The following is a 14481-nucleotide window of genomic DNA, read 5'->3' as shown; positions in this document are numbered from 1 at the left end:
AAGTTCATTTTTCAGCAATCTGAGAGCAGCAATCCAGAGCAATGAAATAAAATCAGCAAGTCTCACCACATGGGGCAGCTAAAGCTATAGTCTCCACAAAAGGAGGATAAATGGAATGTGTCATAGGGGATTAGGTGTTTAAGGGAGTAGAAAGTTCTTACAACAGCTGCTACTTGTGATGGATCTCAAGAATGTTTTTAAACAAGTAGACAAGGTATTGAAATCCTTGCATTTGCAAGCCTTTGGGAAAGAAGTACAGTAAAAGACAGGAGCTGAAAATTGTTGCTAGAAAATGCAGAACTTAATTTTAAATACACCATTTTTTTTTCATTTGAAATGTGATCCACACTCAGAAAAATTGCAAAACGAAGATACACAAAAGAAAATTAAGAAAGCACATATTTCCATTATTTATCTAGACATAACTCTACTTCTTGATTTTCCCTAAACAAGAACTCAGATATCCCAATTGAGGAATTATTCCTTACATCACTAGCCACAGACCTAGAGGCAATTGTTCAAAATGGAGGCTGGGAAAGGGGAGATGTTACCCTTTTTCTGTCTCTCCACCTCTAACCATAAGTAAAATTATGTAGATATTACTTAAAGAGTTTAGGAATGTCAATGGCTTAAACCTCGTTTTCCCAAGCCTCTAGGTTAGGCTACAGGGAAACTATATACCTCTACCAGTTAGCTTTCCTCTCAGCCTGGCATCATTTCTTGGACGAAGGCTGTGGCAAGGAATCCCATACATTAGGTTTCCCTAAAAAGGGAATTATCAAGGTGCAATTCCCTGCATTCATCCCTTTAGGTTCTTCTCTTGCCGGCACTATTTAGTCATGGTCCGTGGGGAGTAATGGATATTTAAGTACATTGTCTATTGTCAGCACCTACTACTCTCTAAATTCTAGCTCCACCTTTGTCCTCCTGTTATCTGCGTAGCACTTGAAGAGCATTTGGAAACTTGTGTGGCAGCCTCAGGCTCCCAGATGCAGGAGGGGTCACCTTTCTATCCTAGGAAATAGGACAACAGAGCACACTGAATGTCATGTAAGGCTCTCTCAAAGGGGCTAATAAGGATTTCCATGGGGTGTTACAGTATTAGCCAAAAAAGAGGTAGACTTTTCATTCAAAGGCAGCTGCTATTCTCTGAGATAGTGGCAGTGGCAGAGCCAACTGCATATATTTTAAAAGTACCAACCAAAATAAATAAATAAATAAATAAAAAATAAAAGTACTACCAACCAATCCAATACTTTAAACGTGTAAATTCTTCCTAGGGGTGGGCGGTTCAAGCTGTGCAGCTAACACCAGCTGGTTTTTACATTTCTTCAAACAAAGAGTATGAAAGAAATAAAACATTGTTACCTTTGATCATTAAAACCCTGACAATATACCATATAAATCATTACTTCAAAAGAACATGTTGACAATGATCAGGATTTGGCTTCCCAAAATTCAGCACCTAAGGAAGCGCTACAAAGGGTATTTATTGGTTGTGTGCGCCAGGGGCATTCCATCCTTTTAAAGGGAAGTACAAGATTTTAGAACTTGTTATTTACGCTTATTGTACATGCAAGAGATTTGTGCTGAGACTAGATGCTGGAAAATACGGCATTCAAAAAAAAAAGTGCCTGAGGTGACTTTTTTGAAGATTCTTGGGAAATGATCTCAGGATTCCCCCTCTAATTTCTCAATCCATCTTAAAAAGTTAGGAAAGAACCCTGAGGTAAAGTACGGAAACCATAATTTTGAGGAATTTTTCAGAAATTTCCAGAAGCCAAAATATGTTTCTCAAAATTTTAATGGAGCAGAAAGATCTCCCAAAATCCCTTGAGTTGGCCTCCATATTGCAGTCTTGTGTGACTTTGGATAGATGGTTAAAAGTCTGAAAGAAAAAAAAAAGTCAGTGTTCATTGGTGATTAAGTTGTGCTACCAATATTATCGTGACATATTATCTCTGTAATATGATATGAGATATAACTAGATTTATTCACATTAGCTAGGACAGTGACATCAAACATGTAGGTATTCCTTTTTTTATTTTTTTTTATTTATTTATGATAGTCACGCAGAGAGAGAGAGGCAGAGACATAGGCAGAGGGAGAAGCAGGCCCCATTCACCGGGAGCCCGACGTGGGATTCGATCCCGAGTCTCCAGGATCGCGCCTTGGGCCAAAGGCAGGCACCAAACTGCTGCGCCACCCAGGGATCCCCATGTAGGTATTCCTATACTTCTCAGTTGAAAATATAATCTGACACAACCCTTATAAGAACAATATTAAATTCTTTGTCATAATGTTATCTCTATTTTAAAGAAAGGAAAGGACTACCACGAAGTAGATAAATTATGCTAAGTATCAAGTGCAATCTCCTAGCCATAGACTGCATAAACTGGACTTAACCTATCTCTTAAGGCTCCTATCCTACAACCATGCCTCAAAATTTCAATCACTTCTGACCTTGCCCTCACTTTCCTCTACATGAAATACTCTTCCTTCACCCAGTCTTCACAGTTACTCCTTCTTAACAGAGTTACTTCTTCTTACAGTTACTTTCTTATTTCAGCCCAAATATTAAACTTTTCAGAGAAATGTTCTTAACTGAACAATCTAACCTCATACTCTTGGTAACTCTTTTTGTTTTTCACATTTCTTATTCCTATCTAAAAATCTAGTTTATTTGCTTATTGTCTTTTTATCCCTACAAGAATGTACATTCTATGGGGACAGGATTCTATATATCATGTTTATTGTTAGATTCTTATTTTCTATAAGCATGTCTAGAATATTTGTTAAGGAATGAATGAATTAAGACTACAATGGTTTTCCAAGGAAGAAAAATTAAAGATTTTGTTTCTTCAGTAATGATATGTGCCCAATACAATACTTGACATATCATAAACACTTTCTCGTAGAATAAGATACAAAACAATTTAACCAAAATGCTGATCACTATACAGGTGACTCTTGAACAATGCTGGGGTTGTGGCTGCCAGTGCTCCCCACCCACATAGTTGAAAATCTACATATCAGCTTTGACTCCCCCAAAACTTAACTAATAGCCTATTGTTGACTGGAAGCTTTACCAATAACATATTAGCAAATATTTTGTATGTTATATGTATTATATACTATAATCTTATAAAAAAAAGTAAGCTAAAAAAAGAAAATACTAAGAAAATCATAAGGAAAAGGAAATCCATTTATAGTACTATACATATCAAAAAAATCCACATGTAAGTGGACCTGCATAATTCAAACCCCTGTTGTTTAAGGGTCAACTGTAATTAGAAAATAACTCCAGTGTCTTTCATTTGTTATTGCTTCCTAGTCACATAAGTCAATAAAATCAAAGATACATGTAATATAAACTTTACATGTTTCAGTGGGAGCTATATACCTTTGTTGAAAATTAGCTCTCAGTACTTCATTTAATGCTACACTGAGGTATGTTTTAGCATTTCTGTACTCATCCATCTCTAATCAAATTAAACCAGGTCTTTACCTTATCAGCCTCATGCTGCACTGACCCAAAGTTCAAATTTCTTGTTGGAATTCATCAGAGAAAATATTCTGTGTTGCAGTAGGGTTGTCAACTTCTCTTTAACATTAAGCTATTAATCTTATCCCAGGATGTAACCCTTGGTCATTCCTACAATAGCTGTGATCCCGTTTTTATATTAGCTCAAATAATAAATTTGGGAGTCCCAAGCCTAGGAATGGGTTGTGTAAATAGATATCATCCCGGAGTTAATGGTTACCTTTTCAAACAATAATATTATCCTCCAACCTGCTAAGGAACTTCCCTGAAAAATAATTAAAACATTGATAAATGATTGAAACCCAATCTGTCTCCTCCCCAACCTCTGCCCGCTCTCACTACCCCTGAATTAAAGCAATTCCAACCAAGCAAAAAGTAAGTTTAATTTTAAAAGATTCAGCACCCTCCCATTTGAGGTTCCACCAGGTTATTGCCAGGTTGTTTGGAAACTGGCTGCTTCATAATTGCTTTCAGCAGAATTAATATCAACTGCCTGTTAGCTGTCAATGCCAATGTCTTTAAAATCCCTTGACTGGATGCCTAATGAAAAGACATTAGATGATAAGACAAGTGATTTCTCTACTTTCTTTTCAGTGTCTGACATCATTAATGTGATAATGAGGTGACCAGGAAACCCAAATCATTTGTCAACATTAGATTGCTAGTACAATAGCCACAGCTCATTCTCAAAGGAATGGAAACAACAGTCTTCTCTTACCTCTCTTCTCTACTTTGTCAAGGAGATGAATGACTTACCTGCAATAACCTGTTTGTAATAGCAAATGTTTTGTAATAGTAAATGCTAAGAAAATTACAAACACGTTTATTTGCTTTCAAATTATTTGTAATAACTAACAGAATTATTTTTAATTTTAAAGCTTAAAAATATATTCTAAATAATTGAGTAATGATTATAAAATAGAAAATAAATAGCTGGATCAGTGTCTTTTAAGAGGAGTTAAAGTTAGTTACACTCACCAAAAAAAGTGATTGGCTCATGTTAGTAAAAATTCTAGCAATAGTTCTTGCTTCAGGCTCAGCTAGATGTATCCTGCCCCTCCTGTCCTTGTCTTTCTCATCTGTCCCTCCTTTTCTCTGACATCATTTTCTTTGTTGTTTTCAAAATCCTAGGGAAAGACAGACAATTGAAGAGCCAGTGAAGACTGAGAGAGAGAACTTTTCTCTCACTGTAGTAACTTCCCAAAATTGATACAAACCTGGCTTGCTCAGTCATAGAGGATGAGAATATAATATGTATTGATGTGTTCACAAGAGTCCAGTCCTGGAGCAGATGGAAGTAGTTTACTCCAATGTGAAACGTACTCCTAAGGAGTGGAGAACTAAAATCCTTTTTACTCATAAAAAGAAAAATCAATCCTGAGCATCCAAATAATAAAAATAAAATATCTTCCATAGAAGGAATAAGTGGTCTTTAAAGAGAAACTGAGTTGGTGCTTAGTCATACAACCTTTTTTTTTTTTTTTTTCCTGGAGGGTTATGAACTGACAGGCATTCTCATGTGTGGCTGGGAGAAGTATAAACTTCAGAATTTTCCTAGAAGGCAATTTGGAAACATTTTAAATATGAATATGCACTTGATCAGGCCACTAGCATTCTAGGAATTTACAATAAAGAAATAATAGTAAATCTTCACAAAAATGTGATGAAAGTGATGTTTATCTCAATGCATATAGGACATCAAAGAATTGGAAGCAACCCAAATGTCCAAAAAGTAGGGGAGAAGATTAAAAACAGCACAGAAAGTAATATTTTTAAATTCATGTATTTACTTCTCTTTATATATTTATTTATATACTCTGAAAAGATATTCAGTAAGAGGCTAGAAGTGTTTGTCTCTGGGGGACTGAAACAAGTGATTTTTCCTACCTTCTCTTTGCTAATTTCTATTTACTTTTTCATCCTCAGTGAGTATAAACTTGTATTAATTGTGTATTGTTTGTATTCTGAGTTAGGGCAGCTTGAACACAGACTCCTGATTTACTCCAAATACCCTTTCTAAGTAATACCATACTTGGATGGGAGGCATGGTGAACAGAACATAGGACACTTCTAAGGTGTCTTTTGGGACCAAGTATCAATTAGAAACTATTTTCTTTGGTGTCTGTCCTAAGCTAAGTGGTTCCATCCAGAGGATAGGGCATACCTATGTTTGGAGTCTCTGATGATGATCCAGGTTTTTTGGTTGTGAGGGAAATCAGTGAGCAGGTGCCTGGGTTCCTCTTCCATAAAGACTGCACCTGTTTACTTGCTGCATGTGGCCCTACTGACCCGGAAAGCCCACAAAGAATTATACAGAAGAGAAAAATGCCCCTAGTCCCTGAAGTGGGGAGAAGGCTGGCACAGTACCCCAATTTCATATGATATTTTAAAGTTAATTCCAGGTGCAATAATGATTTAGATGCAAAATACAAAATAGTTAAAACATTATAAGAAATATTAGAAGAATATTTGTATAACATTGCATTATACAAGATTCTTTTAAGCAAGATAGAAGACCTAAAGACCTATGTAATATTTCATTACATAAAAATTAAGGATTTTTCATGCCAAATATGTCATAAACTGTTCAAAGTGAAATGGGAGTCTGAGGGAAATATTTTCAATGTTTATGTCATAAAAGGGCTAATATTTCTTATATAAAAAGATCTCTAGAAATAATTAGGAAAAAGAAAAGTAACTAAAGGAAATATGGGCAAAGTGGAAATTCTAGTAGTTAATAAATATACAAGAATTCTCTTAATCCCTTACAATTTAGGAAAATGCAAATTAAAACAACAGCACTTGTTATTATGAGCACTGGGTGTTATACATAAGTTATGAATCACTAAATTCTATTCTTGAAACCCATATTACACTATATGTTAACTAACTAGAATTTAAATTAAAATCTGAAAAAACAATGAGATGCCATTTTTCACTCATCTCATATAGAATAACACAGTAAGAATCGCTTATGAGGATATGGAGATATAATCTCTGATATGTCATAATTAATGAATTGTAATGACCCATTTTGGAAAATAACTATTAAAATTGTAAATGCCTACCACCCTTAACCCACTAATCTCAATTTTGGAATCTATCCTATAGAAATAAAAATCCTTGTGTTATATGAACAAAGATGTCTATTGGAACAGTATTTTATTGTGGCAAAATAAGGAAAAATAAAGGGTCATCAACAGGGGAAATGGTTAGATAAAATACAACACTTCTACTCTTTGCAAGAATCCATACCTATGGACACCTATTCTTCTATAAAGAATAGACCAAAGACTCTCAAAGCCTGGCCTTTGACCAGCAGCCTCATCATCACCCAGGAACTTGCTAGAAAAGCATATTCTTTGCAACCGCCCCCCCCTAGATCTACCATATGGGAATCTCCTTGGAGTAATATGTCTTACCAAGTCATCCAGGCAGTTCTGATACATGGTTAGATCTGTATCGATTGTCATGAGAAATCTATTCATGTTGTTAAATGAATATTTTAAATTTCAGGGTAATATATTTAATGTGATGCATTTTTATAGAAAGGAACATTGATAAAGTACACATTTTTGACATGTACTCATACTTTTTTATAAGAAGGCAGAAGTTGTAGAATGATACACCTGCTGCCATTAAGATTGATTAAGGTGGGAACTGGAGGGTATTATGCTGAGTGAAGTAAGTCAATCGGAGAAGGACAAACATTATATGTTCTCATTCATTTGGGGAATATAAATAATAGTGAAAGGGAATATAAGGGAAGGGAGAAGAAATGTGTGGGAAATATCAGAAAGGGATATAGAACATGAAGACTCCTAACTCTGGGAAATAAACTAGGGGTGGTGGAAGGGGAGGAGAGCAGGGGGTGGGGGTGAATGGGTGACGGGCACTGAGGGGGTCACTTGACGGGATGAGCACTGGGTGTTATTCTGTATGTTGGTAAATTGAACACCAATAAGAAATAAATTTATTTAAAAAAAAGATTGATTAAGGTGGGAAAAGAGGAGAGTGGAAAAATAACCTCTCCTTTCATCCATCTCTACTTCATTTTTTAATTGACACAGTAAGCATACATAACTAAATTAATTTCAAAAAAGACATTCAAATAATAAACTAAAGAAAAAATTATCAACGAAACTTGTTTCTTACCTGACCTAAATCAAACAGACTCCAAGCTAATTGAATATCAATTTTGGTAAAAAGATTTTCCTTTCACCAAGCCTTAACTGGCCTTCAGATCTAGCTAGTCATGGTGCTGGCATAGCCCTTCATTAAGCAAACTCTTTTAAATAGGTAGATGATTCAGAGCAAAGATTCTGGGATTTTTCATGAAGAGGCTAAAAACCTAAAAACCACAATTCCTATGGATTAATTTCTACAAACCATCTTTATTAAAGTTAAAGCTAAAATCTATCCATTGGACTCTCTGAAAATATTATAGTCACTGAAATCAAACTATGCAGATGCCAACATCTACAGTACAACTTTAAGCAATTTATTAAATGTGGATTTTGTTTACTGGTACTTTATCCCAATTCTTTCCATTGTGCTTTAAATTGTAAATTGTAAATGTGTATAACAATGTTTTCCTAAAAACCTTAAAGTCAAAAACAAAACAAAACACCTTAAAGTCATTCACTGAAATATCATTTTTATGGTTAAATGTTGAATTATAAATTTTTTGGCTAAGATTTCCTTCCAAGGACAAATTATTCCAGTAGTATCATCTGAAACTGACCCTATCTACATCTGAAATTTGTTAGAAAATACATTTACTTGAAAAAGTCTAGCAAGTCAATAAATATATGATTGTGGGATCCATAAATTATATCCCAGGAAGTCACAAAAGCTAATAACTTGAGCCAAAATAATTATGGATTTTAGGTAAATTTAACTTGTGATGTTGACTTCTTCCTTTTAATTACTTAGCTCTTGAATAGTCAATAGTCTGATGAGCTCTGATTATGGAGAACTCAGCTATAAATATTCTGAATTAATAATCATCTGCAATGTGACATTTAGGATTCTAAAACCCTAGCCCCCTACCCCAACCCTGCCCCGTCCATTCATTCTCCATGGCATAACTTTAGGGTTATAACTGAAGTGAATCTCTAATGATTAATGCCCAGTTGACTTGATTTTTGCATAATGCAAGAATATTAAGAGGAACATTTACATGCCCTTAAAAAAAAATCTATATTCCACTAAAAAGAACATAAATTTAAAATTTCCTCAGGCCTGAAAAAACACTTCCATAACCTAATATGTCATGGTGGTCTAAATGATTTCTAAGACAATGTCATAAAAAGAAGCTTTTGCCACTAAACTTAAAATAGATTAGATTTATATAATTTAATTAACAAAGTCGACTATATTACTTTAGGAGTGAATCTCTTTTAATCTTCCAATTTCATTGGCTTCATTACTGTTGCAAAGAATTTCTAACCCACGATTACATCTATGTCTTTCCATAGAGCCACTCAGAATCCTGAGGAAAAAAACAACTAATTTTATTATATACTTTAGTTCTCAGCAGATACTAACAAATAGAGAAAATCCTTTCTGCCTCAGCTCTGACATGTTTGTTCTGCATTAACATATCTCACTAGTAGAAGTATTTTTTTCTTCCTTTAGGCAAATATTTGAGAACCTACTATGTGCCAGTTCTTCCTAAGCACTTCAAGTGCATAAGGAAAATCAAGACAGGGATTTGACCTAAGTAGCTTATGTTACAGTGAAGATCTCTCTCTAAAATAATTTCTTAAATATTTCTTTTTAACTCAACAATTACTTACTCAGATATATGACTTAATATCCATGATATTTCCTACCTATTAGTAACTGATTAATTCATTTTACTACTTTGTCTTAATGTTTTACCACTCTCCACAGTGTTCCTTTGGATACTTCCCTTCATTGAGGCCAGTTGGGCACTAGACACCCAACCAAGGAATTGATCCTTTGTACCTTTCAAAATTATTTTACTTTGCTTCTACATTATTACAGTCTTTATTTTACCAAAAAATATTCTGAAGTTCTGGAGCCAAGGAGAATATTCTTATTTAAATATTAGGAATTTATGTCTATTTAAATTTAAAGCACGTTACCTTCCCCTGAAAGGATTTATATGTTGTGCTGAGAGAGTTTACCAGCTTTATTTGTGATGTTAATAGAAGTTCAAATTGTTAAGTTAGATTTAGATATCATATTCATGGTCTGCATTAACAAGAAAAAAAGCAAACAGTTGAATAGGCTTGGAAACAGTACATGTTCAAGGCAATGAGCAAATTAAGTATGAAGAGAAAAATAACGTGATATTAGAAAAAAATCTTCCTAGCTGAAACTCATCCAGGGCCGTGGGATTTTTTTTTTTTTTTCTCTCTCTCACTAAATCTTAGTCTATTCTGTAGTCCTAAAAAGACTGCTCAGTAGAGGAAGAAATCCCATGTTAAAGAATTCATGTTCCTAAAATTCCCACCAGTGGTTAAGATCCCTCCAGAATCATGGCCAGATTTTGCATGTAGTCAAAATTCTTTAGTCATCTTCTGATTTTTGGATCACTGTAGTCATTTGAGAATACCTTTTAATTTAAAATCTTTTCTACAAAATTCCTCCTGTTAACTAGAGGAACCACAAAACATTGAGACTGAAAGTGTTCAAGTTCACCATCCCCATCAAATAGTAGATACCCTACATTTCCAGATGATTATCCAAGAAATACTTCCACACATCTACAACAAACTTTTTAAAAGTTTGATGCCATCCAGTAGAAATTTTCCCGGAAAATTTTCTTTAAAAGTACTTTAAATTCCACAGTAGAATTTTTAGAAGGGAGATTTATAGAACCCACACTGGGGTTTCCTATTAGATCTACAACAAAGACAATATGAACCATCTCCAATCACTGGTTAGGAATGAAGACACTAGAGTCAAAATGCCTGGGTTTGATTCTAGCTGTGCAGTCTTGCACATGTTACTCCTTCTAATCTCTCTAAGCCTCAGATTCTTCACATATAAAAAGAGGATAAAAGTAATGCCCATCTCAAAAGGCTTTTGTGAAGATTAAATAAAATAAGGTGCTTAGTACAATGCCCAGCACACAGTTCGCACTCTATCAATTCATGATTCAACAAACATGTATGTGTTACTCTTGGTCATTTTCATATTTTTACTCTACCATTTTCCTTAATAGACTTTAAAGGATTTACCAGTTTTAATGGGAACCCACAACCCCAAAGAAACAGATTAGCATTTATTTATCTTCTGTAGTATTTTTTTAATTTTTATTTTCTTATTTATAAATAACATCTTATATCTCTAGTTTCCTCTTCCTATTTTTTTTGGTTATTTTGGCTTTTTGTTTCACTTTTGCATCCTTTTATAGGCATAAGGACAATAAGTCTTACTATAACCTGCAGGTTTGGGTATGATGTACTTCATTTCATTGCTTTATAAAAAAATTTGCAATGTTTGTTACCTTCTCTTTCAAGAATAATCTGAGAATGAATTTCTTACTTTCTATGTTGTCAAGATTCTTTTTGGTCATCTTTCAATTTTAAATTACTGTAGTTATTAGTAACTACAAATTTAAAAAGTCACCTCCAAAAAAAAAAAGATTTTGCCTTAACAGTAAAATATTCATAATCATCTAAGGAAACATTTTTAATTAATAATTCTGGCAGAGGGATCCCTGGGTGGCACAGCAGTTTAGCGCCTGCTTTTGGCCCAGGGCGTGATCCTGGAGATCCGGGATCGAATCCCACGTTGGGCTCCCGGTGCATGGAGCCTGCTTCTCCCTCTGCCTGTGTCTCTGCTTCTCTGTGTGTGTGTGTGTGACTATCATAAATAAATAAAAATTTTAAAAAAAATTAAAATAATAATAATAATAATAATAATTCTGGCAGACTTTTAAGAATTTCCAAGAAAATTTTCATAGGCTCTGTAGCCTCAATGCTGAGAAGCAAGGAACAGCAAATCAAAAGTCAGATTTTTAACTTTTTTTTTTTGAGGAACTTCCAGTGCTTTCCCAAGTGGCTGCACCAATTTACATTTCCACCAACCATGTAAGAGGGGTCCCCTTTCCCCACATCCCTGACAACATCTGTTGTTTCCTGAGCTGTTAATTTTAGCCATTCTGACTGGTGTGATGTTGTACATCACTGTGATTTTTATTTGTATTTCAGTTTGAAGGGGCACATGCACCCCAGTGTTTATAGCAGCATTATCCACAATAGCCAAAATACAGAAAGAGCCCAAATGTCAATTGACTGATGAATGGATAAAGAAGATGTGATTGATATACATATAATGGAATATTACTCAGCCATCAAAAAAGAATGAAATTTTCCTATTTAAAATGACATGGATGGAACTAGAGTATAGTATGCTAAGCAAAATAAGTCAGTCAGAGAAAGGTAAATGCCATATGATTTCACTCATATGTGGAATTTAAGAAACAAAACATATGAACATAGGGAAAGGGAAGGAAAAAGAAAATAAGATAAAAACAGAAAGGGAGGCAAACCATAAAAGACTCCTAACTCTAGGGAACAAACTAAGGGTTGCTAGAGGTGAGATGGGTGAGGGATGGGGTCAATGGGTGGTGGGCATTAAAGAGGGCATTGTAATGAGCACTGGGTGTTATATGCAAGTGAGGAATCCCTAAATTCCACCCCTGAAACTACTATGCTATATGATAACTAACTTGAATTTAAATAAAATCTTAAAAGAAAAAAATCCATATTTGAATGTCTAGGTATTCAATTTATGTTGCTTTCCTATGCTTTTTAAATATTTAATAGGAATCAGTGGGGAAGAATTTAAAGTATTTCCAATTGCTTTTATACTTTATTCCTTTCAGTTTTAATAATAAATCTCTATAATTGAAGTCAATACAGAGACTTTTCTGGAAGCAAAATTAATAAAAACCCAAGCATCAAAGCAGGGTGTTCAATGTAAAATGGGACCAACAGACTGGTTCCAAGGAGGATACAGGTGATAAAGTAAAGCCTATGTTGAAAAAAATATGTGCACCATTTCAACAATATGTATGAAACATCGGGATAAGGAAACCCTATCATTATGGTACCTCTGCCTCAAGGAGAAAAGGAATGCTAGGAATAAGTGGTTTAACTTCAAGATAATGGCCAATAACTCTAGGTGCAGAGAACTTCACATTAGTTCCAGAAGCTTATAATATAATCCTCAGTTCTAGAATAATAAGACATTTTACAATGGACCCAGAGTTTCTCTCTAGGGTTATAAAAAGAAAAGACTATTTTCACAACTTTAAGCAAGTGGTTCTCACTAAAGCTTAGTTTCCTCATCTGCTGAGTAGCTACTGGGTGACAAAGGGCCTGATTACATAATCTGTATGTTTATTTTATAATCCTGTAGGCTGCTTAAAATATGTCTAAGCATTAAAAACGTAAAAAAATCACAAATAGCCAAGGTTATAATAGACTTTATTAAAATAGTTTTGATCAAATACACGACACCCTGAAGCACTCCTTGATAAGACTAGTTTTCAAATAATCTTTTCATTGATGACAAATTATGCTTTCAGAAAGGAAGAATCTCAAAAAGTTGTTTTTGAAGCTGTCAAAAGTTGTTTTGCAATGCAGAAATTATATTTACTGAAAAGAATAAGAAGTAAACTTTAGAGTACCGAAAATAGGCCAAGAAATATGCTTTCCATGTGCCAAAGAACTGGGAATCATGAAAATTGTAGACTATCAGTCTTTAGCAGATGCTGTTGGTTCCCAGCCCATATCCCTTGGGTCTTGTTACTTCAGGTTGGTCCTGCACAAATACCAACTGTCAGTATCTATATCCCTTGGCCAAGTCTCTGAAGCCTTGGAAGGCTGCCATGCCTATATCCAGCAGGCCCAAGGTGCCAAGGAACTAATGCCTCTACCCCAGGGAGGAGTCTAAACCAACTGAATGGAATTGCTATATAAATGCACAGCTTGCTCACCCCACAGGCAAAGTATGTGCTTTACACAATTTTTCAGAATTTCCCAGAGGTGTTAATATCTGGTCACCAGTAGCAGTAGTTGCCTTGATAGTGCTTCCTACATCGGCTACCTCACTTCCCCATGTCTCTTCCCTACTTCCCTACTTGTATTTATTTGTATGTGAATCCATGTCTCAGGATCTGCTTCTGGGGGTACCCAAATTAAGACTACAAGCAACAGACTGATTTCATGGTGCAAGTAAATCTTCATGTTATAATTTTGTCCTTTACCACCACCACCACTCCTTATATACACATTCCTGCTCTTTGCCCCAAAAGAGGGCAAAAATTTAGAATGATTAAAGCAATACACATTCACAAAACAAAAATAAATATGGAAATTTAACACATACCCTAGAAACAAAGAACATTACAGGCACTTTTTCACAAATGAAGATATTATAAGCTGGAGAGACAGGGAGGAGAGATTAGCCCTTTAGTTACCATTTATCTACTTTTAGGAGGATTTTAAAGATAAAGACTTGGACAAGCATATTTTATCAAAGTTGTGAGTTAAGGGTACATTCTGCTGAACACTGGTTCTGAGTCTAAAAGCAAAATTCTTTTTTTTTTTAAGATTTTATTTATTCATTCATGACAGAGAGAGAGAGAGAGGCAGAGTTACAGGCAGAGGGAGAAACGGGCTCCACGCAGCGAGCCCGACACGGGACCCAATCCCGGGACCCCAGGGCCCAAACCACTGAGCCACCCAGGGATCCCCTAAAAGGGAAATTCTGGTATAAACACTTCATGGATAAAACCTTAACCTAGTGCAGTGGTTGGAACATAATAGAAGCTCAGTATGTATCTATAAATATATAGTGAGAACCAAGATGGATCAGGCAGGTTTTAGAAGCTAAGAAAGAAGTTAACCTTCTATAACTAGCTTAAGATTCTAGGAAGAAAAGTAAAAAGA

General features: G+C 34.9%; 1 long non-coding RNA gene across 10 annotated transcripts in view; it reads right to left on the bottom strand.

Annotated features, from left to right (window-relative positions):
* Positions 1 to 1786: 1786 nt before the first annotated feature.
* LOC144312693 (uncharacterized) overlaps positions 1787 to 14481 on the bottom strand; it is a 241187-nt gene continuing 228492 nt past the window's right edge. For 9 of the 10 annotated variants that reach the window (XR_013378243.1, XR_013378244.1, XR_013378245.1 and 6 more), the window contains 2 exons: positions 4523 to 4671; positions 1787 to 1888 (listed from right to left, as the gene is read on the bottom strand). This is a non-coding gene — a long non-coding RNA (uncharacterized LOC144312693). Of the gene's footprint in view, positions 1889 to 4522; positions 4672 to 4761; positions 5099 to 14481 lie in introns of all 10 variants that reach the window. The other variant, XR_013378242.1, reaches the window with a different exon arrangement.

Source organism: Canis aureus, chromosome 4, assembly GCF_053574225.1.
Source record: "Canis aureus isolate CA01 chromosome 4, VMU_Caureus_v.1.0, whole genome shotgun sequence".
NCBI lineage: Eukaryota > Metazoa > Chordata > Mammalia > Carnivora > Canidae > Canis > Canis aureus.
The sequence above is the reverse complement of the archived record's forward strand: the minus strand, read 5'-3'. Positions and strand labels throughout refer to the sequence as shown.